This window comes from Myotis nattereri, assembly GCF_964212035.1.
Source record: "Myotis nattereri genome assembly, chromosome: 6".
NCBI classification, from domain to species: domain Eukaryota; kingdom Metazoa; phylum Chordata; class Mammalia; order Chiroptera; family Vespertilionidae; genus Myotis; species Myotis nattereri.
Window position 1 is genome coordinate 3038113 of NC_138081.1, and position 12268 is coordinate 3050380.

At 51.5% G+C, this 12268-nt stretch overlaps 1 long non-coding RNA gene across 1 annotated transcript; it reads right to left on the reverse strand.

Annotated features, from left to right (window-relative positions):
• Window positions 1–375: 375 nt before the first annotated feature.
• Window positions 376–11617, reverse strand: LOC308520991. Its single transcript, XR_013996123.1, has 3 exons — window positions 11429–11617; window positions 10080–10200; window positions 376–4228 (listed from the first exon to the last, which is right to left on the reverse strand). It is a non-coding gene; the product is annotated as an uncharacterized lncRNA (long non-coding RNA).
• Between the last annotated feature and the right edge of the window lie 651 nt (window positions 11618–12268).

Below are 12268 nucleotides of genomic sequence, written 5' to 3' on the forward strand. Positions count from 1 at the left end.
GGGGGAGCCCGCTAGCATCTCCTTAAGGAAGCCCTTCATGTGCCACCTGAGCGCCCGGCCCGTCACCGCCCTCCGGCACCGCCCTCGCCCCGGCGCCCACACAGAGCCCGGCCCCCAACCGCCTCGCCGCCCCCGCCCCCCGCGGCTGGCTTCACTGGGAATAGGGCTCAGAGTTCAGGTCCGCTGGGCGCCTGGGAACCCAGCTCTGAGGGCGCGCAGGGAGAGCAGCGATGATGCCCCAGCGCCGCCTGCTGGGGAGGCAGGGGGTCCCTCAGGCATGGCAGCAAACAGTTCCAGGGGTCCCCCCTCCCCCGCCCCCCTGCAGCAGGCCATCCCGCCCTCCACACCTCCCATGCGCCCACTCCTGTTCATGTCTGCGTCCTGTTCTCCAGAGGCGAGGGCTGGCCATTTTTACCTTTTCCTCCTGCCGTTTGCACCTACAGATTTAAACATTACACCAGATTACACTGCTATTCATAGGTTTTAAACGACCTTAACTGCATCTTTTATTGGGCCACATAATATTGTAAGGCTCCTGTCTCAATTTCGCACCTAAAAAGATGTAATAATTTAGATGTATCTGATATGATGAGGGATTAAATGTCTTTTTAAAAGAAAACACATTTTAATTTTATTTATTTACTAGTGGTCCAGTATTTCATACACATTAAACGTGAGTTAATTAGAGGAACTATTTTCTTTTCTTTTCTTTTCTTTTTTTTTATATTTTATTGATTTTTTTACAGAGAGAAAGGGAGAGAGATAGAGAGTCAGAAACATCGATAAGAGAGAAACATCGATCAACTGCCTCCTGCACATCTCCCACTGGGGATGTGCCCGCAACCCAGGCACATGCCCTTGACCGGAATCGAACCCGGGACCCCTCAGTCTGTAGGCCGACGCTCTATCCACTGAGCCAAACCGGTTTCAGCTAGAGGAACTATTTTCATATTGCTATTTGCCCTTTCTCTGTAATAGAAGTGTCAGAGATGAAAGAAAATTAGTAAAATGTATATGAAGATCTTCCTCCTGTCAGAGTCTGGGGCACACGGCGGGGCCCAGAGTCAAGTCCCCGCCCACCCGCTCACGCCTCAAAATCATGCAAGATCCAGACCCAGCTGGTCCCACCCCCGTCAAGCCCCGCCAGGTGGGGGCACAGCCTCAGGGCCCCCCGGGTGCAGCCTCGGGTCCCTGCTGATTGCTTGTTACAGTTTGTTACAGGAACCCCGCCTCTGCTGTGGGCGCAGCCATCTTGTGATGGTGTGAGGGTTAATTTGCATGTTCCCTCTTTATTATATAGGATTTTAAAATATATTTTTATTGATTTCAGAGAGGAAGAGAAAGAAACATCAGTGATGAGAGAGAATAATTGATCAAACCCAGGACCCTTCAGTCCCCAGGCCAACACTCCATCCCAGTGGTTCTCAACCTTCTGGCCCTTTAAATACAGTTCCTCATGTTGTGACCCAACCATAAAATTATTTTCGTTGCTACTTCATAACTGTAATGTTGCTACTGTTATGAATCGTAATGTAAATATCTGATATGCAGGATGGTTTTAGGTGACCCCTGTGAAAGGGTCGTTCGACCGCCAAAGGGGTCGCGACCCACAGGTTGAGAACCGCTGCTCTATCCACTGAGCCAAACCGGTTAGGGCACAAAACAAATTTTAAAATTCTAATTAACTTTCTTGCTAGTACCTTTCACTTTTAGCAGCAATCATTAAATAAAATGAAAAGGAGAGTCTCATAGTAAATTGCACAAACCCAAGAGAGAATATTCATGCTTGTTGCCCATTTGTTCAGAATGTAATTTATCTAAATTGGCTCCCAGGTTTTAAAACCCACTGCACTGAAACTGACAGCACGTTGCAGCTAGCTCTGCTGCGTCGCAGGAGCACTCCTGTGGAGAGCCTGTGCCGCGGGGACGGCCGCTGGGACCTGGGCCTGAGAGTCCGCACTCGGCGCCACGGCTGCCGTGCAGGGCCACACTCTCAAACAGGTTCCACCTGAGTGAAGGTCACATTTTTTCTTTTCTGTTTTGCAAGGAAAAATACTAGCACAGCCTGATACTCATTCTGTCCGCTCTGTGGTGGGACACACCTGTGGTGAAACTGCTGGCTTCTTCCTCCCCGTCTTCCTCCCCTCCTCCTCTCCTTCCTCCCCCGCTCCCTCTCTCTCCTAATGTTCCTCCTCCTCTTCCTCCTTTTTCTTAAAGATTTTCTTGTGGTAAAATATGTGTAACATTTGCATGTGCCCTTGCCAGTGGCTCCGTTGGTTGGCGCGTCATCCCATACATGGGAAGGTGGGCGATTTGGTTCCAGGTCAGGGCACAGACCCAGGTTGCAGGTTCCATATGTGCTGGGGCTCCTGCGGGAGGCAACAACCGATGTTTCTCTCACACATCTATGTTTCTCTCTCTCTCTCCCTTCCGCTCTCTAAAATCAATAAAAAAATGTGTAACATACATTTTAGCTTTTTAACCACTCTGAAGTGTATAACCCAGCAGCATCAGCCAGTCATCCGGTGCTGCACCACGTCGGGAGAGTTCTTCCTGAGCCTCCCAGAGCAGGCGCTCAGGCTGATTCAGCATGGCCCTGTCCCTGTGCTTCGATGAGGAGAGTGTGCTGCTCAGTGGGTGGCACCGAGGGCACAGCTGGGCGGTGCGCAGGGCCCTCCCTGACGGCTCTGCAGCCAGGAGCCAGGCAGATGAGCGAGGGACTGGAGCAACTGTTCTTCCCACAGGTTGGATAATTCTTAATTTCATTCCAAACATCTTTTTTTTTTCTGAATAGAGTGCTGGCTGGTCAACCCTGCACCTTGTAGCAGTGCTGGGAGGTGCCCCAGTGTCAGAAATAAGGTGAGCCCCCAAGTCAGGGGTCCTGGCGGAACACGAAGCATAAACACACCCGGGAGCCAGGCCGCAGGCAGACATCTTCACTTCTACGCAGAAGGGTGCGCACATAGTCTGGAAGCACAGGCACCGAGCAGGCGGGCTTATAACCCCTGACCCACGTGACCTGTCCTTTGCTCTTGATTGGAGCTCAGGTGCACAGGCTTTCGTGATTGGCTAATTCAGAGGGAGGGGTTAGCCTTTGCTGTCTCAAGATGGCGGCCCCCAGGGGAGCGGCACGCCATGCGGCCAACATGGCGGCTGCCAAGTCACACAGCCCCAAATGGCGGCTGTCTAAACTGGTCTTTGACAGAAAAGGGATGACTTGTTTATTCTCACATTTCCCCCCTTTTCTTTATTTAAACACTTTTCTTCAAACACGGCTGACATTCAATGACTTTCATGCTCTGCAGTGTCCAGGAGGAGACTAACTTGCTGTTTGGTCAATGCGGTTCCAATTAACCCTTGGGTAAGACCCCCCCATACACACATGGGAGGATGTGACACCCATCACTGCAGCTCCTAATCAAAGGGGTGAGGGTGGACACCATGCTGTAGTGCATCGGAGAAAGGACCTCGATCCCAGGCTCCAGCTCACTTGTCACTAAAGCTGCCAATGCCTTAGGCCAGTGGTTGGCAAACTCATTAGTCAACAGAGCCAAATATCAACAGTACAATGATTGAAATTTCTTTTGAGAGCCAAATTTTTTAAACGTAAGCTATATAGGTAGGTACATTGTTATTAACTTAATCAGGGTACTCCTAAGGCTTAGGAAGAGCCACACTCAAGGGACCAAAAAGCCGAATGTGGCTCGAGAGCTGCAGTTTGTCAACCATGGGACTAAGGGATCTTGTCCTGTGACATCTACTCCTAAATCTAGTCCTAGCCAATCTTTTGACCTAAAGGCTGAAATATCCAAGTCATTCAAGTGATCTATAACCAGTAACTTAACTGGGTAAGCATGATCCAGATTGTACATATTTCTCCAGCCCGCATTGTAAGCCCCTGCAATTTGCCAGATTCCTAAAGCAAATAGAGCCCAGTACACCATGGTTATTAAGACAGCTCACAGTTTTTAGCGTCAGTTTCAAGGGGACATGTCCTGGTCTGGCTGTCCAAGTTGAGGTGTGCCCGCCCTTAACCCGTGTGTGATGGGTCCAACCTCGCTCTGCAGTCCGAACAGCAGTCTCTCTGGTAAGCAGGACAGGTAGGGTCCTTCCCAGGAGGGATCCAACTTGCTTCCCTTCCAAGTCTTGATTAGAACAAACGTAGTCCTCGGGTCGATGGCGATGCACTGGAAACTCACGATGGCCTTGGGTCAGGAGGCCTTCTAACCTGAGAGAGATTAAAGTAGAAGAGATTCCCAGTACACAGTTCTTAAGAAATTGGTCCCTGGTTTCCATTGTAGGAAGATCTTGAGGCATTCCAGGGCCTATTGGAATCACCTACAGCCAACTCCAGGTTAAAAGAAACTTTTCTTAAAATTCAAACCCTAGGAAGGTTGTCAAACTTGATTTTACCAAAAGATTATATATTGAAGTGTATTTGACAGGAACATAGGCCAGCAAACTTCAGTTCCTATGATTAAAAGATGGTCTTTTTATTAAATACCTGATTAATATAACATAATTATTTTACTAGAAAAGAACTGATCAAAATAAGGCTCATTTTCTAACTTCATTTGTCCTTGGGTGTGGACAGCAAATTACACTAATTGGATTTCTCCCGTCAGTCTTCCTGAGAACTTTGGCATAAGCTATTTACCCTCTGTTTAGGGAGGCAAAATGCAAATCATTGACTCTTAAGTGTCCTTGGTTTAGGGAAGACGGAGTTTTCTAGGTGGTTGCAACTGCTGTTTTAATATTTCAGTTTCCCTGCTCTGTCCTGGCTTACTGGCCTGTATCATCAATTTCTTTTTAACATTTCTTTTTTTATAAACTTCTTATAATTTCCACGGACAGTCTTACAACTTTCAAAAACATTTTTACAATTTCCAGAAATAACCACTTATAGAAACCACCTTATTTTTCCTTCAAAATGCATAATCATGCCCGTCCTTCCATTAAGTATTTCTACAACTTGTACAGACCTTTTCTTTCTTTCTTTTTTTTTTAATGTATTGGAATTCTTCCTTAGAAACCTTAATTTTTCAATGATTTACCAAAAAATAAACAGCCAGCATTTCTTAGATTAACATTTATCAACACATTTTTTGTAATTATTCTAAAAGACATTAATTAGAGAGAAACCAAGATGGTGGCATAGGTAAACACCAGAGATTGCTGCCTCGCACAACCACTTCAAGAATACAACTAAAAGACAGAATGGGCATCTTCCAGAACCACAGGAAGGCTGGCTGAGTGGAAATACTACAACTAGAAGGAAAGAGAAAAGCATACCAAGACTCAGAGGAGCTGCGGTGCGAAAGTTAAGTGCACAGGTATGGAGGCAGACGCGGAAAGGGCTGGCAGCTGAGGATATGGTTGGCTTTTTCAATCAGGAGGGAGTCTCAAGCTTCCAACTGCTCTGAACTCCAGTTCTGGGCGAGTCTCTGGGGACCCTGACTGATATGGGGAGAGGCTAGACCAGCCGTGGGCAAACTACGGCCCCCGGGCCAGATCCGGCCCGTTTGGCTGTTCTATCTGGCCCACGGAGCCGAAAGAGCAGAGGGTTCTCTTGCTCTCCCCTCCGCTCCTTCACCAGCAGCAGTGTTAACATGTATTAATTCACACAAACACTCCATCCATGCTTTTGTTCCGGCCCTCCGGTCCAGTTTAAGAACCCATTGTGGCCCTCAAGTCAAAAAGTTTGCCCACCCCTGGGCTAGACTGTCTGGCATCATTCGCATCTCGAGGGTGGCTTTCTCTCAGAGGTGCTTGCAGTGATTACCCGGACACTGAGACTCGGGGCCTCTTAGGGAAGGACTTACGATCAGCCATAGCTGTTTGCTCTGCCCTATTGATCCCCTGGGACCCCCCCCCCCAAGCTGTGATTGGAGGCTTTTGCAATCTGAAAATTACCTAACAAATTTGCAGCTGGCCCAGGGCCCCAGGGCAACTTGCATTCCTTCACAGCTGAGCTCCTGCTGAGTAGCCTCAGGAAAAGGCTAGATAAGCACCTCCTGAAAGATCCAGGAGCCAGTGTACCCGGTGGTCAGAGTGGGACCATCCAGATTGCAGCCCCTCCGACCCATAAGGGACACACTCAGGGGGCAGACTCAGTGAGCACCAAAGCCCCACTGAAGCAAGTCTTGCCCTGGAGGGGTGTCTCCAGCACAGAAGTTCTCTCACTGCAGACACAGCTGATTCTCACTGCCAATTGGCCTGGAGGTCAATTCCTCCCAGTGATACCTACAACAATCAAGGCTTAACTACAACAAGACTGTGCACAAAGACCACAAGGGGGTGCACCAAGAGTGTCCACCTCAGGTAATTGGGGAGGCTGAGCCACTGGGCCCTATAAGACACCTAGCACAGAAAGCCACTCCATCAACACAGGCAAGCACAAAAAATGTGGAGACAAAGAAATAGGACACAAATGACAGAAATGGAAGAAAGCAAACGACTGGATATAGAGTTCAAAACCACACTTTTAAGGTTTTTCAAGAACTTTCTAGAAGCTGCCGATAAATTTAGTAAGACCCTCAAAAAGACCGGTGAGACCGCCAATAAATGTAGTGAGATCTTCAAGAAATCTAGTCAGACCCTCGAGGTTATGATAAAGGACCAACTGGATATTAAGCATACACTGACTGAAATGGAGGATATTATACAGACTCCCAACAGCAGACTAGAGGATCGCAAGAATCAAGTCAAAGATTTGAAATATAAGGAAGCAAAAAACACCCAACCAGAAAAGCAAAATGAAGAAAGAATCCAAAAATACGAAGATAGTGTAAGGAGCCTCTGGGACAGCTTCAAGCGTACCAACATCAGAATTATGGGGGTGCCAGAAGAAGAGAGAGAGCAAGATATTGAAAACCTATTTGAAGAAATAATGACAGAAAACTTCCCCTACATGGTGAAAGAAATAGACTTACAAGTCCTGGAAGTGCAGAGAACCCCAAACAAAAGGAATCCAAAGAGGACCACACCAAGACACATCATAATTAAAATGCCAAGAGCAAAAGACAAAGAGAGAATCTTAAAAGCAGCAAGAGAAAGAAACTCAGTTACCTACAAGGGAGTATCCATACGACTATTAGCTGATTTCTCAACAGAAACTTTGCAGGCCAGAAGGGAGTGGCAAGAAATATTCAAAGTGATGAATGCCAAGAACCTACAACCAAGATTACTTTATCCAGCAAAGCTATCATTCAGAATTGAAGGTCAGATAAAGAGCTTCACAGATAAGAAAAAGCTAAAGGAGTTCATCACCACCAAACCAGTATTATATGAAATGCTGAACGGTATCCTTTAAGAAGAGGAAGAAAAAGAAAAAGGTAAAGATACAAATTATGAACAACAAATACACATTTATCAACAAGTGAATCTAAAAATCAAGTGAATAATCTGATGAACAGAATGAACTGGTGATTATAATAGAATCAGGGGCATAGAAAGGGAGTGGACTGACTATTCTTAGGGGGGAAAGGGGTGAGGGGGATGCGGGAAGAGATTGGACAAAAATCGTGCACCTATGGATGAGGACAGTGGGTGGGGAGTGAGGGTGGAGGGTGGGGTGGGAACTGGGTGGAGGGGAGTTATGGGGGGAAAAAAGAGGAACAAATGTAATAATCTGAACAATAAAGGTCTAATTAAAAAATAAATAAAAGACATTAATTAAATTTAAACCAGTTTTAATATTAAAAATTTGGTTCAGACCAATTAATCCTCTTTTTTTAAAAAATCAGGCCAATAAAATATTATAAACTAGACGAAATTTTACCACACATATATTTCATTTTTCAATACCTAGCTATTTAATAATTTTTATTATTTAATTCAGTAAACTCCAAAGTTTTAAGTTACCTAAGACTTTGGAAAATTATGTGTAAACTGCTACATTCTTCCTTAGGGATACAAGTGCTCCGGGCCAGCCCTTCCCTAGGCCACTTTCTTGAGATGTCAGGCCAACTATTGGTGACAAAATGTAACTTATATTATTTCTTGGCCCAACAGGTCCTCAGGTTCTGGCCCAGAGCACATTCTCATTTGATCTCTCAGTCTTGGTAAATTCGGAAGCCCCTTCTTTGCCTTGTTGGATGTTAAAGGGTTTGTTTGGGTTCTGAGACTGGGATCTGCTGCCCTGATCCCTTCAATGATCAGCTCCCTAAGGTCTCTCATGTGCCCGCTATGGTCCTTATTGTTACGGTCCCACGGGGGCTCCTGGTTTGGAAATGGTACTTCTGCTGGAAGTGCCCCAGGGCCAGTCGGGTGCTCTCGCTCCCAGATAGCCATAGCTGACCTTCGGATCACTGCTCTCTCTTCTCCCGAGAATAGGATTCCTAAAATGGACATTAATTCGGTCCACGTATATACTTGTGGGCCTAGAAATTGATCTAATTGGCCAGCCACACTAGGTGGGTCTTCCAGTAGAGGCTGGAACTCGTTCACAGCCTAGGAAAGCTGGTTTCTGGTGGCCTGGCAGCCAAAGGGCCAGTTGGAGCCTGAGGGGCAGGCTGGGATTGTAAATCGCCATCTTGGATGTTTCCTCAGGTTGTCCCCCGGTGGCTTGGGGAGGGGCGAGGCAATTCAAGGGATCCCATTTGTCTGCTCTTGTTCTCTTTTAGATTTTTACTGAAAAGCTTTATATCTTAACAACTTTGAGATTTTTAAAGCCAACTATTACCTAAAGCATTTTCTTGACTAATTTTGTAACAGGGATTTGAATTATGCTGTTAACTATGATTGTCCTTTCTGTTCAAAGAAAGGACACGCTACTCTGGCTGGGAGTCCTATGCCTCCAGGACCACCCTTGGAACGAGGTCCCTCCTCATTCAAGAACCGCCCATTCTCTTGCTGCGTGCCCGAAGGTCGGCCTTAGTTCCGCCTCGCTGGCCTGCACGGGTTTGTGACGGCACAAGCAGGCACGAGGCACTTGCTTCCTGTCCCGGTCCCATCCCAGTTAATACCAACACTGACAACTGGATGTTTAATGGACATGATGCTGGGCGGGGTTTTGCAAATTTCTTGGCCCTTCCCAGTTCAGCAAGCACCCAAGTACCACCTTCCATTCTGCCACTTGGAAACCTTGGGGTTTTTTCCTTTTCCCGCCCGCTTTGCCTCAGGTGGGGAAGATAATGGTTTGTTAGGCTTGGAATTAGCTGGCTTTTGTTTTAAACTTCCCTGGGTTGCAACCTCCACAAACTTACTTCTGCTGGAAGCCATGCAGCCAACATAGCAGCTGTCTAAACTGTTCTTTGACAAAAAAAGATGACTTTGAAAGGGCGTGTTGTCACAGGGCCTATGTGGGCCAGCCACCAGGCCCCATGAGGCACAGCCTGACCACGCTGCTGGCGGCCTCGGGCACTGACTCCCCAGCCCACGGCGGAAGCCCGGCGCAGGCCGCCACCCGCCCGCCGCCCCCCCCCCCCCCATGGGACCCACGCGGCAGCAGCGGCAGCGGCGGGGCAGGGTGCGTGCCCTCGCCCGAGGAGATGGAGGAGGAGGCGTTCGCCGGCGCCCCCGGGGACGAGACGGAGGACGTGGACTTCCTGTCTGGGCTGGAACTGGTCGATCTGCTGGACCCCCGGCAACCGGACTGGCCCCTGGAGCCCGGGCTCAGCTCGCCCTTGGGGGGGCGAGGACGGCGCCCTCCATCTTGCCCTGGGTCCTCCATTTTTGGGGCAGCCGCCATGTGCTCAGGAGAGTACCTTCTTCCCGGAAGCCCAGGCCCCTGCTGGCCACGCCCAGGATTTCTTTAAACTAACCAATGACAATCAAGGGATGTGCGCGCCATAGAGATGACCACATCCTGTGTAACAAGACCCGACTCGCGCCTGGCCAATCGGCGCGGCCCACAGTCCCCTCCACTGCCCTTACTATAAAACCCACAATCCCATCAGGCTTCTCTCTCTCTCGGCCACTGGGCTTACCGTTGCATCGGTGAGTGTGGTCAGGGAGGCGAACTAGTTCGAAATGAAGGACTCTTTGCTTTTGCATCAGACTGGCTGGCTCCCTGGTGGGCCCTTGAGAATCTTGAAATCTGGGCACAACAACTTGTTTATTCTCATACCAGCACTCACCTCCTGTGGGAGTGTCCCTCCAGCGGCTGGCCACTGGGAGCTGCTGACAGTTGTAGAGCCTTTTCTGGATCAGTCCTCTAGAAGCATCCGGCTCATTCCCAGCCCAGGCCCCAGGGCTGCTCTGTGGGGAGTGGCATTGCCAGCACCGTGGTCTCAGGTAGCCGGCGCCTCCTCTGCTCTGAGCACCTCTCAGCTGCCCCTGTGATCTCTGGTCTAGGCTCTGGTCCAGTCTCACCGCCATGAGCTCCAATGCTACCCCTCCTCTCCGCTCCTGCTTGTTTCTACTCTGGCCTCCCCTCCTGTGGTCAGAGCCCATCCCTGCCACCCAGTCGGCAGCTCTTCTGTGCGAACGTCCCCCACCAGGTGGTTACATCCAGCTCTTCTGTGCGAACGTCCCCCACCAGGTGGTTACATCCCAGCTCTTCTGTGCGAACGTCCCCCACCAGGTGGTTACATCCAGCACTTCTGTGCGAACGTCCCCCACCAGGTGGTTACATCCAGCACTTCTGTGCGAACGTCCCCCACCAGGTGGTTACATCCCAGCACTTCTGTGCGAACGTCCCCCACCAGGTGGTTACATCCCAGCTCTTCTGTGCGAACGTCCCCCACCAGGTGGTTACATCCCAGCTCTTCTGTGCGAACGTCCCCCACCAGGTGGTTACATCCAGCACTTCTGTGCGAACGTCCCCCACCAGGTGGTTACATCCCAGCTCTTCTGTGCGAACGTCCCCCACCAGGTGGTTACATCCCAGCTCTTCTGCCCACAGTGGCCTCACCTCACCTCTACTGACCCCCACCCCCACCCGTCAGCTTCTCTCACTTCTGTGCCCAGTACAACCAGCTGATTCCTCCCCACCCACAGCCCCACCCCGCCTCCCATCCGCTGGCCCTGGCTCAGCGCCCGGCCCTCACCTGCTGTCCCTTCCTCCACATGCGGGCTTCGGGGGCCCAGCCGCCTGTTTCTTCCCATCGCAGCTGCTCGCAGGCTCCTGGCCTGCTTGTGACAGACGCTGCGACCCAAACACCTTTAAAATGCGCCCTCTGACCCTTCACAGGGAAAGTGCCGCCCTCGTCCGGTCTTAGACCTCAGCGACTCTCGTGTTTGTTCGCGCTCTGAGCAAACCCATGTGGCACATGCCACCAGCGCTCCTGTGGGACAGGCTCCCCCCCCCAGCCCCCCCATTTACTCTGGGCCGCCCAGCGCCAGGCAGCGACTCCTCTCCGCCCCGTGGCCTCTGCCCACCCAGCCCAGCCGCTGCGCGGAGGCCGCCTCCCCGCTCCGCACCGCGTGCTCCGCCTGCTCAGGCCGCGCCTGGCCTCGCGGGCCTCTGGGTGTGACCTCACCTCACCTCGGCCCGCAGCCGGCCCGCCTCACCCACGCATAGGCGTCCTTCCCCGTCTGTCCCTCCTGCAGCCTCCGTGCACCCAGGGCCGGCACAGTCACCGCTGTCCGCCGGCTGCCGCTTCTGCCGGTGCTGCGGCTTCTGCACCCATCGGGTCGCATTTCCTCCATCCTCTGCCTCCAGCGCCAGCGCCACCAGGGCACACATCCTGCCTCCTCTCCTCTCCTCCCACCTACTCTGGGCCCCGCCTCCGCGCGCCACGTTCTGCCATCTCCCCGCACCGCCCTCCTGCGCCCACGGCCACCATTGGGTGCTGGGCTCACTCCGCTCCCCGGCCCCCTCCCTTTCCTGGTCTCCACCGCCACCATCGGGTGCTGGGCTCACTCCGCTCCCGGGTTCCCCTCCCTTTCCTGGTCTCCACCGCCACCATCGGGTGCTGGGCTCACTCCACCGCCACCATCGGGTGCTGGGCTCACTCCGCTCCCCGGCCCCCTCCCTTGCCTGGTCTCCACCGCCACCATCGGGTGCTGGGCTCACTCCGCTCCCGGCCCCCTCCCTTTCCTGGTCTCCACCGCCACCATCGGGTGCTGGGCTCACTCCGCTCCCCGGCCCCCTCCCTTTCCTGGTCTCCACCGCCACCATCGGGTGCTGGGCTCACTCCGCTCCCGGCCCCCTCCCTTTCCTGGTCTCCACCGCCAACCCAGAGAGTTGTGTCACCTGTTTCCTAGGCACCGGGACCGCCGGGGCCAGACCCACGACCCCCATCTCTGTCACCGCGGGCACGGAGGCCCTGACCACGGCTGCGGGCAGCGCTGTCCCTGGGACAGCCCCGAGGCCGGCCAGCGA